This window comes from Mobula birostris, chromosome 32 (assembly GCF_030028105.1).
Source record: "Mobula birostris isolate sMobBir1 chromosome 32, sMobBir1.hap1, whole genome shotgun sequence".
In the NCBI taxonomy this organism is placed as follows: Eukaryota; Metazoa; Chordata; class Chondrichthyes; order Myliobatiformes; family Myliobatidae; genus Mobula; species Mobula birostris.
This window is the reverse complement of record NC_092401.1, coordinates 7,513,832-7,531,889: the sequence shown is the minus strand read 5'-3', so window position 1 is coordinate 7,531,889 and position 18,058 is coordinate 7,513,832. Positions and strand designations below refer to the sequence as shown.

Genomic DNA, 18,058 nt, shown 5'->3' with positions numbered 1-18,058 from the left:
CAGCTCTCAACTACAGCCATCCTTCAGCCACAATTCAGTGATGACCACAAAATCATACCTGGCAATCTGTAACATTGCAACAAAATCATCCTATACTGCACGCATTTAGATACAACACTGAGTACTGCATTGGCTACCCTTTTTCATTCTGCATCCCTGATGCACTGATACTCCCCCGTTGGCTACAATTATGTCCTATCATCTGCCTGTCCTTCCTGACAGTCTGACTGTACGCTATCTTTGTCTTTTTTTACCACTCGTCCTATCCTGAGTCCCTTCACTCCGGTTCCCAACCTGCTTCCAAATTAGTTTAAACCCTCCCCAGCATTTGAAGATCTTGATCGTATATTGAAAGAGTGGACTCATCAGCGTCAGAGTGAACATTCACCAGTTAACAGCATGCTGATCATGAAACAAGAAAAGATCTATCATGACAAACTGAAAATTGAAGGCAGTTGTGAATTTTAAGCAGGTTGGTTACAGAAATAAAATAAAGTACTGTAAAAACTCAGCAGGTCAAGCAGCATTGGTGGAGGCAAAGTAATGGTCATAACTTCAGGTCAAGATCTTACAGTAGGACTGAGGAAACAGAGTGAAGATAGCCAGAATATAGAAGGGAGGGGGAAACGTAAATTATGCGTGGTTAAGGCTAAAAGACCACACTGACAAGAAGTTTGAGAAAGAGTGGCGCACAGTATCCACATGCCAAACACAGAGTGACCTCTCATTCTGCATAATGGCAGTACCGTTCTAACCAACCACAGGATGAGTACCCCTTATACGAAATTCCAAACTCTGAAAACCTCCGAAATCTGAAATTGTTTTGAGAGCTGACCGGATGTCACAAATGGAAGATTCTGCAAGGCGCTAGGAAAGTTCCCAAGTGGCACAGATGACTCCGTGCATCACAGAAGGTTTTGAGAAGTGACCTCACATATGTAATGAACAGAAGGTAATGAAAGCACAATATAAAGCCAAAAAAAACATGAAGATCTTGAGTTTCTATTGAAAGAGTGGACTCGTCAGCGTCAGTGTGAGCGTTCGCCACTTAACGGTACGCTGATCATGAAACAAGCACAGCTCTATCCGGACGAACTGAAAATCGAAGGTATTTGTGCATATTAGGCAGGTTGGTTGCAGAAATTTAAGAAAAGGCACGGCATTAAATTTTTGAAGATTTGTGGTGATAAAGCATCTGCTGATCACGAAGCAGCAGAGAAATTCGTTGATGATTTTGCAAGATCTGGATGATGAAAATCTAACATGCTGAACAGCTGCATCGAAACAGGTGTAATGAACAAGTTACAACAAGGAATCCTTACATGCAGCAAATAAATTCAGAGTCGGAAATAAAGGTTTTCACAATCTATTTCATTATATTATTCCAAATTCCGGGGGGAAAAAAGAGATTAAGAGATTCAGAGCTGATGTTGAGAGTTGAACTGTATACGTGGCAACAAACTGCGCATTTTGCACAATCAACAAACTTGTCATGTTCCAGAAAAGCAAGGTATTCATATTCATGAACCGAAGTTTTACTAGTCGATCAGTGGTGATACAACAACTGTAGTTGTCCGAATGTTAAAAAAAGAGCCCGAATCAGTGCCCGAAGGGGAGGGTGGGGGGGGGGGGGGTGGAATTCCGCGGAACTTCCATCCCGGAAGCTCTGCCACCTCTTTACTGCTCGATGCCGCCAAGCAGCTGAGTACTGGCTCTTCGCGTTCATTTCGGGACTTTTTTTGAAACAATTAATCCCATTCGGACCACGTTTTCGTTTGAGATTTGATTATTATGTATTCCAGGTCGATTTCCCTTTTCGCTTTACTCTGCGTGGTAACAGGTAGGTAAAGTGGTTTTAAGTATAATCAATATATTTGCACGGAGTCACGCAGCGTTAGAGAGTAACTGTACATACAAACTATATATTTCGGATTGTGCGCTACTGAGCGGTTTATTAAGCATGGACCGTTATTCATTTCCTGTCTCGTCGCAATCTTCATTTTGGCGAAAAGACATTTTACGTTAACTTGAATTCCGCTCAAGAATGGCGAGGAAGGTGGAAATGAAAACTAGACACCGAGCAAAATAGTTGCATGATTCAGGAATTAAATTTAAATTTAAGAATATATCTCATTATTTTACTCATTACGTCTGAAGCAATCACTGTTCTCTGTACTCTTTCAGTACTCTGTACACTTGCTCACCGTTGAGCGCTGGGCTGAGTCTGACCGCGGGTCCGGTTTTGGCTCTGTTTACAACTCCGTATTTTTGTGTAAAACTGCAACAGCCATCAAAGTGCCCATAGCCCGAGTTTCTGTACGCCCTTCCGATATAACAGTCTGACCAGTCACCATAACCCGCCCTGATGCAAGGTCTCCACCGGAAAGGTCGTTCGTTCCTTTTCCCGACACAGAAGCGATCGACCCGCTGAGCTGGTCCGGCAGGTTGTTTGTTGTTCCAGGTTCCCGCATTTGTAGTCGCCGGTGTCTCCATGTGCCCATTCTGCTCTGGCACAACACCAAATCCCTCACAAATTCCCTTCCCGGGGTCCGCCAAGGGCTTTGGGGCAGCTGGAAGAAACCACATTTTTAAAAAGCGCCAATACTGGAAATCTGAAATAAAGGCAGTTATGAAGAAAGTTCTTCAATCAGAAGTGTTAATTTTGTTTTTCCTTCCTGGATGCTTCCTGGTCTACTGGGTGTTTCCAGCATTTTCTGGATCATTTCAGATGGAAGAGGCTGCAAGCAGCTTCTTCTTCCCCAATTTATTGACGAACCACACCTCCCAAAGGTGCCACACCGATCACAAAAAAGGACATGGGAGCTGGTGCATGGGATTACCAACACTAGTACATTCCTCACCTGGTTACACGTCATTCTGACCGGGAGATACACTGTGACCACTTCATTAGGTAACTCCTCTACCCGATAAATTTTGGACTGAGTGTATGTTTGTGATCTTCAGCTACTGTAGTCCACCTACTTTAAGATTTGATAAATTGTGCATTCAGAGACGCTCTACTGCACGCCACTGTTGTAACACATAGTTATCTGAGTTACAGCTGCCTTCCTGTCAGCTTGAACCAGTCTAGACATTCTCCTGTGACCTCTCTCATTAACAAGGCATTTTCACACAGAACTGCCACTCACTTGACATTTTTGTTTTGTTTTTAATGCCATTCTCTGTAAACTTCAGAGACTGCCGTGAGTGAAGATCCTAAGAGATCGGCAGTTTCCAAGATATTTAAGCACTTCCTGTGTCTATACCCACTCATGGGAAAGGCTTCAGGAGTGAATCCTAAGGGAAAAATCGGAAGCTGGAATACCTAAGCCAGTGCTACATTGAGTTCAATGCTGACTGGCAGCTCCTGGGACACTTTTGTACCAAACTGTATCGGTTCCTTTGGGTTCATCAGATGCATGGAGAGGGGCAGCTTGCTACATAGGCAACAGCTTGCTCTCCATATCATACTGCCCAGGCTTGCATATCTAGACAGCTAGGATGCAGCATTCATGGTCAACTCTGACTGACAGAAGCCCTCATCTCACCCATCTGGCACCAACAATCATTCCATGTGCAAAGCCACGTAGATCACATTTCTTATCCACTCTGATGTTTGGTCTGAACAACAATTGAACCTCTTGACCATGACTACATGCTTTTATGTTTTGAGTTGCTACCACATGATTTGCTGATTAGATGTTTGCATTAATGAGCAGCTGTATGGGTTTATCTAATAAACTTGGCCACTGAGTATATTCTGCCATGCCTTCATCATCAATGGGTATAAATCGTGGAACTCTGACCCCATCTTCACCTGGAGAGCCGAGGCAGGTCAAGAAAACGCCTCAGGGGATATTAGGCATAGTCCATAGTTGAATCACAAACGAGAGAAAATCTGTCACTGCTGGAAATCAAAGTAATACACACAAAATGCTGAAGGAATACAGCAGACCAGGCAACATCTATGGAAAAGAGTAAACAGTCAATGTTTTGGGCCAGGACTGTTTATCTGGATGGTAGTTATCTGAAACAATAAGCGGAAAAAACAAACAACTTCCTTCCCCTTTTGGTATGAAAATTACTCAGTTTCTCATTGTGGCTGTTCGGAAAATCAACTTCCTGTCCAACATTTATATCTATGGTCCATTCTGAGAGATAGCCTTGACCTTCAAACACAAGAGGTTGTTTCAAATAGTTAAGAGAAAATAATCGGCTTCATCACAGAAGATGGATGGTTGTGATGCATTTCTGACTGGAGGACTGTGACCGTTGGTGTTCTGCAAGTATCAGCCCAGGGATCTCTTGTTTGTAATATCAATTAATAACTTGGATGAGCATGTGGATGGTCTGATCAGTAGGTTTTGTAGAGAAATTGATGGAGTACTGGAGAGTGAGGAACTTTGTCAAAGGATATAGCAGGAGTTACAGGAGATCAGCTGGAAATTTAGGCAGATAAGTGTGAGGTGATGCATTTTTGGACATCAAGTACTAGAGAAAAGTAGAGAATAAATTGGATACTTGAGAGTATTGATGTACAGAGGGATCTTGGGGTGGATGTCCATCGCTCCCTGAAAGTGGAAAGGGCAGTAAAGACAGTGTGAAGCATGCTCACCTTCACTGGTGGGAACACCGAGCATGAACATTGACAGGAACATTGCAGCTGTACAATACATTGGTTCAGCAATATTTGGAATACTTGTGTAGCTATGGTCACCTCATCGAGAAAGGATGTAGAAGATTTGAATAAGTGCGTAAGAGATTCATCAGAATTTTGTCTGGATCTATAAGGAGAGGCAAGAGCATCGGATGCCGAGAGGCACCATGATAGAGGGCATAGATAGGGTAGAGAGTCAGTGTTCCTCCCAGGTTGGAAATGTCACAGATTTAAGGTGACAAAAGCTTTAAGGTGCCCTTGCAGAAGCTTCATGTGGATTTTGCCAGACCATTCATGGGCACAGATTTCTAGGCAGTAGTCGATGCAGCTACAAAGTGGCCAGATGTGTTTCCAATAGTCTCCACTACAGCTTTGCACACTGTTGATGTGTTGAGAAGCCTCTTCTCAAGACTGCTGTTCCAGAATACTTAGTCAGTGACAATGGACCACAGTTTGTTGTGGAACCATTTGTCGTTCCTGAATATGAATGGAATAAGACACGTTGCACCTGTACTGTACCACCCAGCTCAAATGGTTTGGAGCAAAGTTTTGTCCAGAATCTAAGGAACGATCTGTGAGCGATGTCATCAGAACACAGGGCACTGAATCAGAACCTCAACTATTTTCTCTTTGCATATCGCAATGCAGCACAGTTCAAAACCAACAACTCACCAGCTATGCTTTCCTGGGATGTCCCTTGTGCTCACACTTGGATTTTCTCAGACCCAGTCTGAGAAGGAGTTTGCAGGACAAGCAGCTGAGACAAACTGAGGGTTTGATGTTTCACTCCTGAACAAGCAATCCTGGTGAGGGACAACAGAGACGTTCAAAAGTAGGTACTTGGAAAGATTAAGGACAGCACTGGAACATTCTCCTGCACAGTGGGGATTGTGTCTGATGTCATCTGGAGATGACACGTCGATCAGTTGAGGATAGCGGAGTCAATTGTTAGAGAACAAAGGTGTCCAGAGCTGTCGGAACCACTTCCTGCAGTCCCAGAGTCAAGTCTCACAACCACCACGGAGGAGGACCCAGAACCTGAGATTGTTTGATAGTCACAAAATTCACAAGCCAAGCAGAGTGATCCTCTTGTCAGGGAAGACTTTATCCAACAAGAGTATGAAATCCTTCACAGTGATTAAATCATCAGGCCTGAATTGGGCAACTTAAAATTTATTATGCTGTGGATATCTATATAGTTATTGTATTATACAGTATACTGAACATACAGTGCCTATCAAAAAGTATTCGCTCTCCCTTGGAAGTTTTCATGTTTTATGTTTTACAACATTGAATCACAGTGGATTTAATTTGGTTTTTTTTACACTGATCAACAGAAATGATTCTTTCGTATCAAAGTGAAAACAAATTTCTACAAATTGGTCTAAATTTATTACGATTATTAAACACAAAACAATTGATTGCATAATTACTCACCCCCTTCAAGTTAGTATTTAGTAGATGCACCTTTGCAACAATTACAGCCTTGAGTCTGTGTGGATTGGTCTCTACCAGCTTTGCACATTTGGACCCTACAATTTTTCCCCATTCTTCTTTACAAAACTGCTCAAGCTCTGTCAAATTGCATGGGGATCATGAGTGAACAGACCTTTTCAAGTCCAGCCACAAATTCTCAATTGGATTGAGATCTGAACTCTGACTTGGCCACTCCAGGACATTAACTTTGCTGTTATTAGGCCATTCCTGTGTAGCTTTGGCTTTACGCTTCGGGTCATCGTCTAGCTGGAAAACAAATCTTCGTTCAAGTCACAGTTCTCTTGAAAACTGCACTGAGTTTTCTTCGAGGATTTCCCTGTACTTTGCTGCATTCATTTTACCCCCTACCTTCACAAGGCTGCCAGGACCTGCTGCAGTGATGCACCCACCTCCATGCATCAGGGTTTTTGATGATGTGTGGTATTTTGCTTACACTAAACATAGTGTTTAGTCTGATGGCCAAAAAGCTCAATTATGCTTTCATCAGACTATAAAACCTTCTTCCAGCTGACTTTAGAGTCTCCCAAATGCCCTCTGGCAAACTCTAGCCGAGATTTCATGTGAGTTCTTTCAACTGTAGCTTTCCCTTTTCCTCTCTCCCATAAAGCTGTGGCTGGTGAAACACCCAGGCAACAGTTGTTGTATGTGCAGTTTCTCCCATCTTAGCCACTGAAGCTTGTAACTGCTCTAGAGTTGTCATAGGTCTCTTGATGGCCTCCCTCACTAGTCATTTTCTTGCACAGTCACTCTGTTTTTGAGGACGGCCTGCTCTAGGCAGATTTACTGTTGTGCAATTTTCTTTCCATTTCTTGATGATTGACTTAACTGTACTCCAAGGGATATTCAGTGACTTGAAAATTTTCTTGTATCCATCTCCTAATGTGCTTTTCAATAGCCTTTTTGCCAAGATGCTTGGAGTGTTCTTTTGTCTTCATGGTGTAGATTTTGCCAGGTACTGATTCACCAGCAGTTGGACCTTCCAGTTACAGGTGTATTTTTCCAACAATCAATTGAAACACCTTGACTGCACACAGGTCTCCAAAAACAAAATTATCTTATTGTATAAAGATTCACCCCCCCCCCCCCCTTTAATATAACACACTAAATCATCACTGGTGCAGCCAATTGGTTTTAGAAGTCACATAATTAATTAAATGGTCCAATCAGTTATTTTGTCTTTTATATTTGTAATTAATTTAGATCATTGGTAGAGATCGGTTTTCACTTTGACACAAAAGAGTCTTTTTCTGTGGATCAGTGTCAAAAAAAGCCAAATTAAATTAAATCCACCGTGATTCAACGTGGTAAAACAATACAACAAGAAAACTTACAATATTGTAAATGTAGCAGTAACTGTATATAGCTAATGTATTATTTGATGAGGCATTCTTTGTTTGTTTACATAATTCATTCTGGGTTACATGTAAGACGTTTGTGAATGGCACACGTCCTAACATATGTGAGTGCCTCATGAAAGGAAAAGGAAAACTTGGTAGACAAATATCCCGGCTCCCACGAACTTTACTCAATTAGTTTCTGGAGTTACCAAGCATAACATGCCCATTGGGAGAGCAGAAGCAAACAAGTGTCTATAGTCAATGGATCTTTGTTTATGTTGGCTGCTTTACTGAGGCAGCGAGAAGTATAGTACAGACACAATGGGTTGAAGGGCCGCTTCCTGTTCTGTACAGCTCTATATTGTACAAGAATGTGCCTCTGTCTGCAGTCTCTACAGAAGCAGTGTTGTGAGCTTTTTTGATTGTTCAGTCAATATTCCTTCAGATGGTTTCCTCTATTAATTTGTATGTCTTCTCCTCAAAAATAAAATCACCACAGTTGTATTGAGTACAGGAGAAAGGATGTTCTATCAAAGCTGTATAAGACATTGGTAAAGCCAAATTTGAAGTATTCTGTGCAGTTTTGTTCACTTTGCCTACAGGAAAGATGTAAATAATTTTGAAAGAATGCAGAGGAAATTTACAAGGATGTTCCTGGGTTTGGGGGACCGGAGTCATAAGGAAAGATTAAATAGGTTAGGACTTTATTCCTTAGAACATAGAAGACTGGGAGGAGATTTGATAGAGATATACAAAATCATGAGGGGTATAGGTAGGGTAAATGCAAGCAGGCTTTTTCCACTCAGGTTGGTTGGGACTACAACCGGAGGTCATGGTTAAGGGTGAAAAGTGAAATGTTTAAGGGGGACGTGAGGGGAAACCTCTTCACTCGGAGGGTCATGAGAGTGTGGAACAAGTTGCCAGCACAACTGGTGCATGAGAGCTCAATTTCAATGTTCAAGCAAAGTTTCCATGGGTACTTGATAGGAGGGGTATGCAGTGCTTTGGTCCCGGTGTAGGTTGATGGGAGTAGGCAATTAAGATGGTTTGGCATAGAGGGACTGAGATGCTGTACTTTTCCATGACCCCATGACTCTATAGTCAAATGACAATCACTTTTTTTTAATATAGTGTCATTCTGACTGAAAATATTCTGTTTTGTTTGAAATATGGAAGAACTATAATTACACTGAGTAAAAATTGAAATGTTGGATTTATATGTAAGTTGACAGGGCTGGGTGCGGGCAGCCAACTCCATCAAATCAGTACCCTATTTCTTTCCCATATCCCCAGATGAACATAGTGTTATCTGTCTATCCCTCCTTAAATAGATTTATTACCTTGACCTCCATAGCCCTGTGTTGAAGATATTCCCAATATCTCCATCTTGTATCCTGAATCTCCTAACACCTTTTAGAATTCCGAACCAGAGCAAACATCAATCCTGTTTCAACTTGTCAAAATATGTTGACATTTTTGTGCATTTCAGTTTGATCTTCTCCAATTCTAGTAAGCAAAGGTCAGTCAACTTAATCTCTTCTGAAAGTCTGCGATATCAGAATTCAGTCTGGTGAATCTCCTCTTTACTGCGTCAATGGAAAGTACATCCATCGTTAGGTACAGAGATCGAAACACTGAATGTTTTCCATTTCCCTGTGTGTCTCTAGCAGATAAACTGAATGGATTTAAGGTTTCGGTCAAAACAAACCCCCCAGCGGTGGAATTTGGACACTCTCTGGAGGTGACCTGCAGTACAACGTGTGACAACGCATCGATGATAAGTGTGGAATATAAACCAGGGATAAATCCCAACAGAACTGGGGGTGATAAGTGGATTACAGACCGATTTCTGAGTGTCCAGAAATGGGATTACACAGCACCCTGTACTGTAAAATGTCAAAATACAGTGAAGGAGGACAAACAGGTGGTTCCAGTGTACAGTAAGTGACTTCTCTTGTTCTGAACATATCCCATAGCAGAGTATAACAGGATGAAAGACAGCAAAATAAAATTACGTTTCACTTGAAAACGTTACACAGAAAGATGCTGTCGTGTATCAGGTGAGGTAGTGAACAGCCTGCTGGGAAATAGATTTACACTTCACTCCCCCACAATGAGTTCACAGTCTGAGATGAGTTCAGATATTGATATTTAACAGAGACAATTCTACAGAAATGGAGAAAGGAACGTTTGAGAGTGGACAAATTTGTTCTCAGGTTAAGAATGTGCTGATATTTCACACTCCAATGCTTTGATACGTAACACACTGATCTATGGGGGAGTGTTAGGATCCAGTTAGGTAATGGATATTCATAGCTGGGTTTCACAGTTACTGCGATAGATGAAGATTATTCATTTGCTGTGGCTTGAAGAGATTCTTCAAACTGGGGATGTCACAGGGTAGAAAAATTCATATTTGTAGTTGGGATACAGACTGTTCCAATGATTACTGTAATCCTTGATTCTCCTTTGACAGATCGAAACTTAAGCATTGTTCCACTTCCTGAACTGCTGGAAGTTAAGAAACCATATCAGCTGGAGTGTACTGGCCCGAAGGTCTATCCAAAGAACAAACTCATACTCACCTGGCTCAGAGGGAATGAGGTTGTGAAACATATTTCCACAGAGGAGCCAGGTTTCCCGGAAGATGGTCCATTGAGGAATGTCCTGAATTTCAGAGCAACTACTTCGGACAATGGACTGATGTACACTTGCTTGGCAGAGGTGGTCTTGGACTCTAACACCACAAAACCCATCACAAACGCCTCTCTGATTCTGCAGACTTACTGTGAGTTCTTCATTAAAGATGTTTTCTCCTCCTTCTGACGATAGATAAAACTTAAATACTTTATTGATAGTTAATACTGAGAAAGAAACCTGTGACTATTTTTTGTTGCTCCTATTTAATCTACTTTATGAAATCTGTCAGTTAAATATCTTGGACACCATCAAAAATGTTCACTTGTCCAAAGTGTGACAATAAATTGCCTGCACATTTTATAACAGCCAGAGAATCTTTAAAAAAAAATTGCCAAAGTCTTGGCATCAACTTGCTATTTATGGACATTTGGGTCCAAAATGGTAGCTCAGGCCCTGGCCTGATTCCTCAGTCACTGCAGAGGGAAGAAACCTAAAGCAGATCCTCACGGAGGGAAGACCATCTAACATCATGACGGATGTGAGAAAGCTTGGTAAAGTCAGATAGTTAAGGGAGCTGAAGGCAGCTTTCCATGGTTACTGTACGAAACTTGATCGAATTTCTGTAGGCCAAGCAGCTGTATGCAGGGGTCTCCAGAAAACATAATTTAATTTAATTTGCAAGGCCTTGTTCGTCTGTTATAACTTTGGAGACATTCTGTACAGTGGTGAGTTTATCAATTGGACAACAGGCAGACTTCAGCCACTGAGCCTGTGGATTTGCCTTTACTGGTGTGTGGTAGTTAATAGTGTTACTCCTCTGCCACTCAGTCAGCCAGTCCCACATGGGAAGAGTTCACATAGTCCACAAGCAGAGGGTTATCAATAACATTCGGTTGATATCCTACATGCTTGCGGCCTGATGTGCTCTGCACTATCTCTTAATAACAAATACAACATGTTGTCAGAAGTGGTTGAACGTCGATAAGTTGGTGCTAAGAGCAAGTGAGAAAGAAAGAATTTACAGTAAAGCTGTTGTTGTTCACATCTTTGAAAAAATGTCCAGAGACTTCACCTAAGCTGTCTTTGCTAGCTGCTAAATGAGTTGAGAAAGAGCCAGGGTTTCTAGGCAACACCTTCAAGCTACACTCAAAGGTGGATACATTGTAATAGTCTGGGGAAGTGCAGAGCCTCCACTAGCCTGGGGAAGTGCACAGAGACACAGCAGAGAAGTCACAGAAGTTAGTCCAACCCTCAGGGAGAGAAAAGAAGATTTTTGTAGTCCAAATAAATAAAACAATAAATAAACAAGCAAACAAGCAAATGAAGCAAGTAGCTCTATTACCTACAGCTATTTACCTAATAACCCCCCCCCCCCCCGAGATATCTGATTTCTCTAAACTGGAGGACTTTGAGAGATATTTCACATGCTTTCAGAGATTTAGAGTTGCAAGCAATTTCACTCAGGCTTCGGAAGACCATCAAGTAACGATATTGATATACTGCAGTGGTGTATGGAAACTGGAGGCATATGCATCAAGAACTTCTACTGAACAGTATTATTCCCAAATCAAAAAGGAGACACTGTCTCTTGTGTGGGCTTGTGAATGCATCAGCTGCTACCTGATAGACACTAAATTCCAATTTGAAATAGACCACAAACCTCTTGTCAGCATCCTGAGTTCAAAACACTTGGATAACTTACCTCCACATCTGCAAAGATTCAGAATGTAGTTTATGCAACTCTGTTATGACATTGAACATGTCCCCAGCAAATCTTTCACAGCACCACACACTCCATCAAGGATGCCACGCGAAAGTGATGGAAACTGACTCTGCCTCATGGAAGATACCAACCATCCACTTAGCTCAGGTAACTGAAAGCCTTCCTGCAGCACAGAGTAAACTGAATGAAATTCATGCTGAGTTAAAAAAGGACAAAATCCACATCAACATCAGGTAATACTGTCAGTATGGATTCCCAGCTGTTCCAAAAGGAGCTCACAAACTCAGACCTTACTGGCTTGAAAGAGACACACTCACCATCCTTGATGGCTTGCTGCAACAGGGCTCTAGATTCGTCATTCCTGCTTCTGTGCACACCAAGCTCAGCAGTCAAATCCACCAAGGACATCAAGACATCGAAAAATGTCCCCTAAGAGCAAGGCAATCTATGCCGTGGCCTAGTCTGAGCTCACAGCAGGGAAATTTTGTAAAGCAATTTGAAGCATGCAGAAAACCGTACAAAAATCATGCTGAACCTCCCTGTCCCACAGAACTCCCAAACTTTCCATGGCAAATTGCAGGCACAGACGTTTCCGAGCTGAGAGGAGACAAGTATCTTCTGAAGAGACAGAAAAGGGACAGCTTTTGGCCGTGGCTGAGGAGGAAGGGCAGAAAATGGCGGACTGACTAACCCCATTGGTAGCTGCAGGAGGTGTCCGGGTGACATCCCTGGCACTGTTCCGCCACCAGGAGGTGTCCCGGGGCCAAGGAAGTGGAACATCAGTGAGTGGTGAGCCCTGGCTGATGACCCTGCAGCTGTCCTAAGGGCACCTTTAGAGGTGGGACAGGCACCAGTGCCAAACAGGAAACTACATCTTCCTGTAAATCCCACTGTGGATTACTACTCATGGAATGTTAGATTAGATTAGATTATGAGGACACGCAGTCCTCTTTTATTGTCATTTAGTAATGCATGCATTACTAAATGATACAATGTTTCTCCAGAATGATATCACAGAAACACATGACAAACCGACTGAAAAACTGACAAAAACCACATAATTATTACATATAGTTACAACAGTGCAAAGCAATACCGTAATTTGATAAGAACCGACCATGGGCACAGTAAAAAGTCTCAAAGTCTCTCGAAAGTCCCATCATCTCACGCAGACGGTGAAACTCCAGCGCCGCAAACTTGCCGATGCAGCATCCTGGAAGCATCCGACCACAGTCCGACTCCGAGTCCGTCCGAAAACTCCGAGCCTCCGACCAGCTCTCCGACACCGAGCACCAAGCACCATCTCTGCCGAGCGCTTCGACACCGGCCCTGGCAACAGGCGATAGGCAAAGCCGAGGATTTGGGGCCTTTGTCTCCAGAGATCCACGATCGCACAGTAGCAGCGGCAGCGAAGCGGGCATTTCAGAAGTTTCTCCAGGTGTTCCTCTGTGCTTCTCACGTCTGTCTCCATCAAATCCTGATTGTGCACGGCCCCCTAGTTAACACATATGATATCATTTGGAAGGGCCACGCGCGCTGCGTCGTGCCACCATCTTCTCCTCCCTCCTCAGTGTCTTTGAGGTATCCAAGCAATCCTCCACATCCTCAGCAGCAGTTATAAAGCACCTAAAAGCTAATTCGTTGCCATGGAAGACCAGAGGCACATACATCAGACAATGGTCCAGAATTCAGCTGCTCAGGATTCAAAGCCTTTGCTCGGGACTATGAGTTCTAACACCAGACACGGTACCCGCAAGCAAATAGAGAAGTTGAAAGAGCAGAGCAAACTGTTAGGAGTCTCATACTGAAGGAAAAAGACCCCTACAAAGCACTTCTAGAGTATCACTCCACATCTATTGTGAATGGCTGCAGTCCATCAGAGCTGTCAATGGGCTGGAGACTGAGAACAGGCCTGCCAGTTTTTCCTTCAATCTCACTTACTGGACTTAGACAAAGTGAGAAACCGTGAGACAACACAGCGTGAGAAAATGAAGAGCATGCACGTTCTCAGATACAGGGCAAAACCTCTGCCGTCGCTCAGGAGTGGTGAAGCTGTTTGGGTTTCAGACCAATTCACCAAAGGAACAATCGTCCGGCAGCATGAACCACAAATATTTGTGATCAGAACATCATGAGGCCCTTGTGGCTAAAGGGATCAGGGGGTACGGAGAGAAGGCAGGTACAGGGTTCTGAGTTGGATGATCAGCCGTGATCATACTGAATGGCAGTGCAGGCTCGATGGGGTGAATGGCCTACTCCTGCACCTATTTTCTATGTTCCTATGAGGTGAAATCAGTTGGAATAGGCATGTTCTCGTGTGCCTTCAACACTCATGAAAGGCAGAGAAAGGAATAGAGTGGCTTGATTCTTATGACAAAGACCACTTACCTTAGGTGGCGCACCTGTTTAAGAATCTCAATCCGCTCCAACGCTTCCAGGAGCCTATTCCAGATTGGGTTGTTTATCTGTCCCACCACAGAGATCGACTCCATAGCCTAATAGCTTGGGGCAAGTGACTAAAGAGGCAGAATAATCCTTTCACTTTGCTGGAGTGTACAGGTAGTCCACCCAGAGCTCCATAAAATTTAGTGTTTTTTTTTAAGAGCTCCAATGTTGAAAACATTTCACAAAATGAGACCATTCTTAAGAAAAGGAATTGGTGAAAAAAAGGAGGAAGAGAGAGAGAGAGAATTCTGATGTTGGCAATTCTGTTTCCTTGTGTTTATGTAGGGAGTATAAGTTACATATTATGGGTAATGTGAGCTGAATTGCTTAATTGCAGCGACTATAATTTCAATGCAGTTCTACAGACAAGATGTGCATACTGAGACAAACAAGAGAGAACCTGCAGGTGCCGGAAATTTGAGCAACACACACAAAATGCTGGAGGAACTCAGCAGGCCAGGCAGCATCTAGGAAAAGAGTAGAGTCAACGTTTTGGGGCCCGAAACCCTTCAGCAGGACAGTCCTACCAAAGGGTTTTGGCCTGAAGTGACAACTGTACTCTTTTCCTAGGTGCTGCCGGGCTTGCTGAGTTCCCCCGGCATTTATTGTGTATTTCATGTACATACTGAGTGTTTTTTCAAGGTGGGGTGATGTAGTGGTAGCTAATAACATTATTCCTCTGCCACTCAGTCAGCCACTCCCATGTGGGAGGAGTTCACATACTGTGCAAGCAAAGGGTTACCAATAAAGTTGGGTTAAGTGTCCTGCATGCTGGCGTCTTGGTGTGCTCTGTGCTATCCCAAAATAATGAGCATAATATTTACCGCCACGTATGCCAGTCAGGGCAGCACGTGAGTGTCCAGCACAATCAGCACAAGCTAGGCTTGTTCTCTTGGGGATCTCACTTTGGTAACTGTTGCCTAAGATTTATGGGATGAAAAGAGATCTCCTGAAGATTGCAACGAAGGTGAACTTACCGAAGAGATACGTGAGGCCAGTTGGGGGAGAAGTGGGAGAACCAAGGACACAGCTCACCAGATGACAAAAGTGATACAGAATACAATGAAACCAAACAGATACATGGTTCACTTATACACTCAATGGTCTCTTTGTTATGTAAAGGAGGTATCTCTGTGTGTTCAGAGAAGCTTGTCTGCAAACCACTGTTGTAATCTGTGGCGATATGAGTTACTGTCACCTTCCTGTCAGCTTGAATCAATCCGGCCATTCTCCTCCGGCTTCTCTCATTAACAAGGCATTTTCGCCCACAGAATGGCCTCTCGCTGGATGTGTATTTTTTTGTTTTTCACACCGTTCACTGTAAAGTCTAGAGACTGCTGGTGCGTGAAAACCTTGGGAGATCAGTAGGTTCTGAGATACTCAAACCACCCTGTCTGGCACCAACAATCACTCCACAGTCAAAGTCACTTAGATCACATTTCTTCCCCATTCTGATGTTTGGTCTGAATAACAAATGAACCTCTTGACCATGGTGGCATGCTTTTATGCATTGAGTTGCTGCCAGATGATTGGCTGGCCCCCAACACCTAAAGAGGTAGCCACTAAGTGTAGAAATAAATGGAAGTCACTAATTATTTTGCCACCATAAGATCATCCCACTCTTTGTGCATAGGAATACATCATGCCAGAATGCAATTCATCTGCCTTTTTCCATTACAAACTTTGGCTAAACAAATTGTTTTCCAGGGCGTATCACTCTTGTGAATAGACAAATAGCTATCATATGTATGTTGTTTCTAGAAGAGAGGACGTTAAATGATCTATTTCCTAGAATGATATTTCAGGCAAGGTAAAGACAGTGCAATGTGAGACAGAATCCATTTATAGAATGGATAGATTTTCCCATCCTTAATTAAATTCAAGTTTAATTGTCATTGAACCATACATGAATACAGCCAAATGAGACAGCGAAGTTGCTGAACACAGCACCGACAGTCACACAGCACAAAGCACACATAGCATGTACACGATAGCAAGCACATAAAGGTAAGACACAGCCACGCAATAAAAGAGTCTAGACTGAAGCTGCAGAGATTTGTAGTTGACCACAATGGAGCTTGTCTTCTGCCAAGTGAACGCTACGGGTCAGCACTGACTCCAGCCTAGGGGCCTCACCACACCACCCCTGGTGGATCATACTGGCTTCAACGCCTCTCGCCTTGTGGTTGTAAGCAGGTGAGACCGTGGCTTGAGGCCTAGTTCTCGCATATACAAGAGAAGAAGCACAAAATCCTTGATTTCTGCAATCATGCAGCATTAGCAGGTTGCTTTGGCAAGTAAGGTCAAAATAAATCCAAAGGGTTTCTACTGTTATATAAATAGCAAAAGGATAGTGAGGGATAAAATTGGTTCCTTAGAGAATCAGAGTGGACAGCTATGTGTGGAGCCAAAAGAGATGGGGGAGATTCTTAACAATTTCCTTTCTTCGGTATTCACTAAGGAGAAGGATATTGAATTGTGTAAGATAAGGGAAACAGGTAGAGAAGTTATGGAAACTATGATGATTAAAGAAGAAGTAGTACTGGAGCTTTTAAGGAATATAAAAGTGAATAAGTCTCCGGGTCCTGACAGGATATTCCCTAGGACATTGAGGGAAGTTAGTGTGGAAATAGCAGGGGCTCTGACAGAAATATTTCAAATATCATTAGAAACAGGGATGGTGCCGGAGGATTAGCGTATTGCTCATGTTTTCCATTGTTTAAAAAGGGTTCTAAGAGTAAACCTAGCAATTATCAGCCTGTGAGTTTGACGTCAGTGGTGGGTAAATTGATGGAAAGTATTCTTAGAGATAGTATAAATAATTATCTGGATAGACGGGGTCTGATTAGGAACAGTCAACATGGATTTGTGCGTAGAAGGTCATGTTAAAAAAATCTTATTAATTTTTTTGAAGAGGTTACTAGGAATGTTGACGAGGGTAAAGCGGTGGATGTTGTCAGTAAGGCCTTTGACAAGGTCCCACATGGAAGGTTGGTTAGGAAGGTTCAATCGTTAGGTATTAATATTGAAGTAGTAAAATGGATTCAGCAGTGGCTGGATGGGAGACGCCAGAGAGTGGTGGTGGATAACTGTTTGTCAGATTGGAGGCCGGTGACTAGTGGTGTGTCTCAGGGATCTGTACTGGGTCCAGTGTTATTTGTCATATACATTAATGATCTGGATGATGGGGTGGTAAATTGGATGAGTAAGTATGCAGATGATACTAAGATAGGTGGAGTTGTGGATAATGAAGTAGGTTTTCAAAGCTTGCAGAGATTTAGGCCAGTTAGAAGAGTGGGCTGAGAGGTGACAGATGGAGTTTAATGCTGAAAATGTGAGGTGCTACACTTTGGTAGAACTAATCAAAATAGGACATACATGGTAAATAGTAGGGCATTGAAGAGTGCAGTAGAACAGAGGGATTTAAGAATAATGGTACATAGTTCCCTGAAGGTGGAATCTCATGTGGATAGGGTGGTGAAGGAAGCTTTTGGTATGCTGGCCTTTATAAATCAGAGCATTGAGTATAGGAGTTGGGATGTAATGTTGAAATTGTACAAGGCATTAGTGAGGCCAAATTTGGAGTATTGTGTACAGTTTTGGTCACCGAATTATAGGAAAGATGTTAACATAATAGAGAGAGTACAGAGAAGGTTTACAAGAATGTTACCAAGGTTTCATCACCTAAGTTACAGAGAAAGGTTGAGCAAGTTGGGTCTTTATTCTTTGGAACATAGGAGGTTGAGGGGGGACTTGATA

At 42.7% G+C, this 18,058-nt stretch overlaps 1 protein-coding gene across 1 annotated transcript in view; it reads left to right on the top strand.

Annotated features, from left to right (window-relative positions):
• LOC140191287 (intercellular adhesion molecule 1-like) overlaps positions 1-18,058 on the top strand; it is an 88,375-nt gene that overhangs the window by 52,996 nt on the left and 17,321 nt on the right. The window lies entirely within an intron of this gene.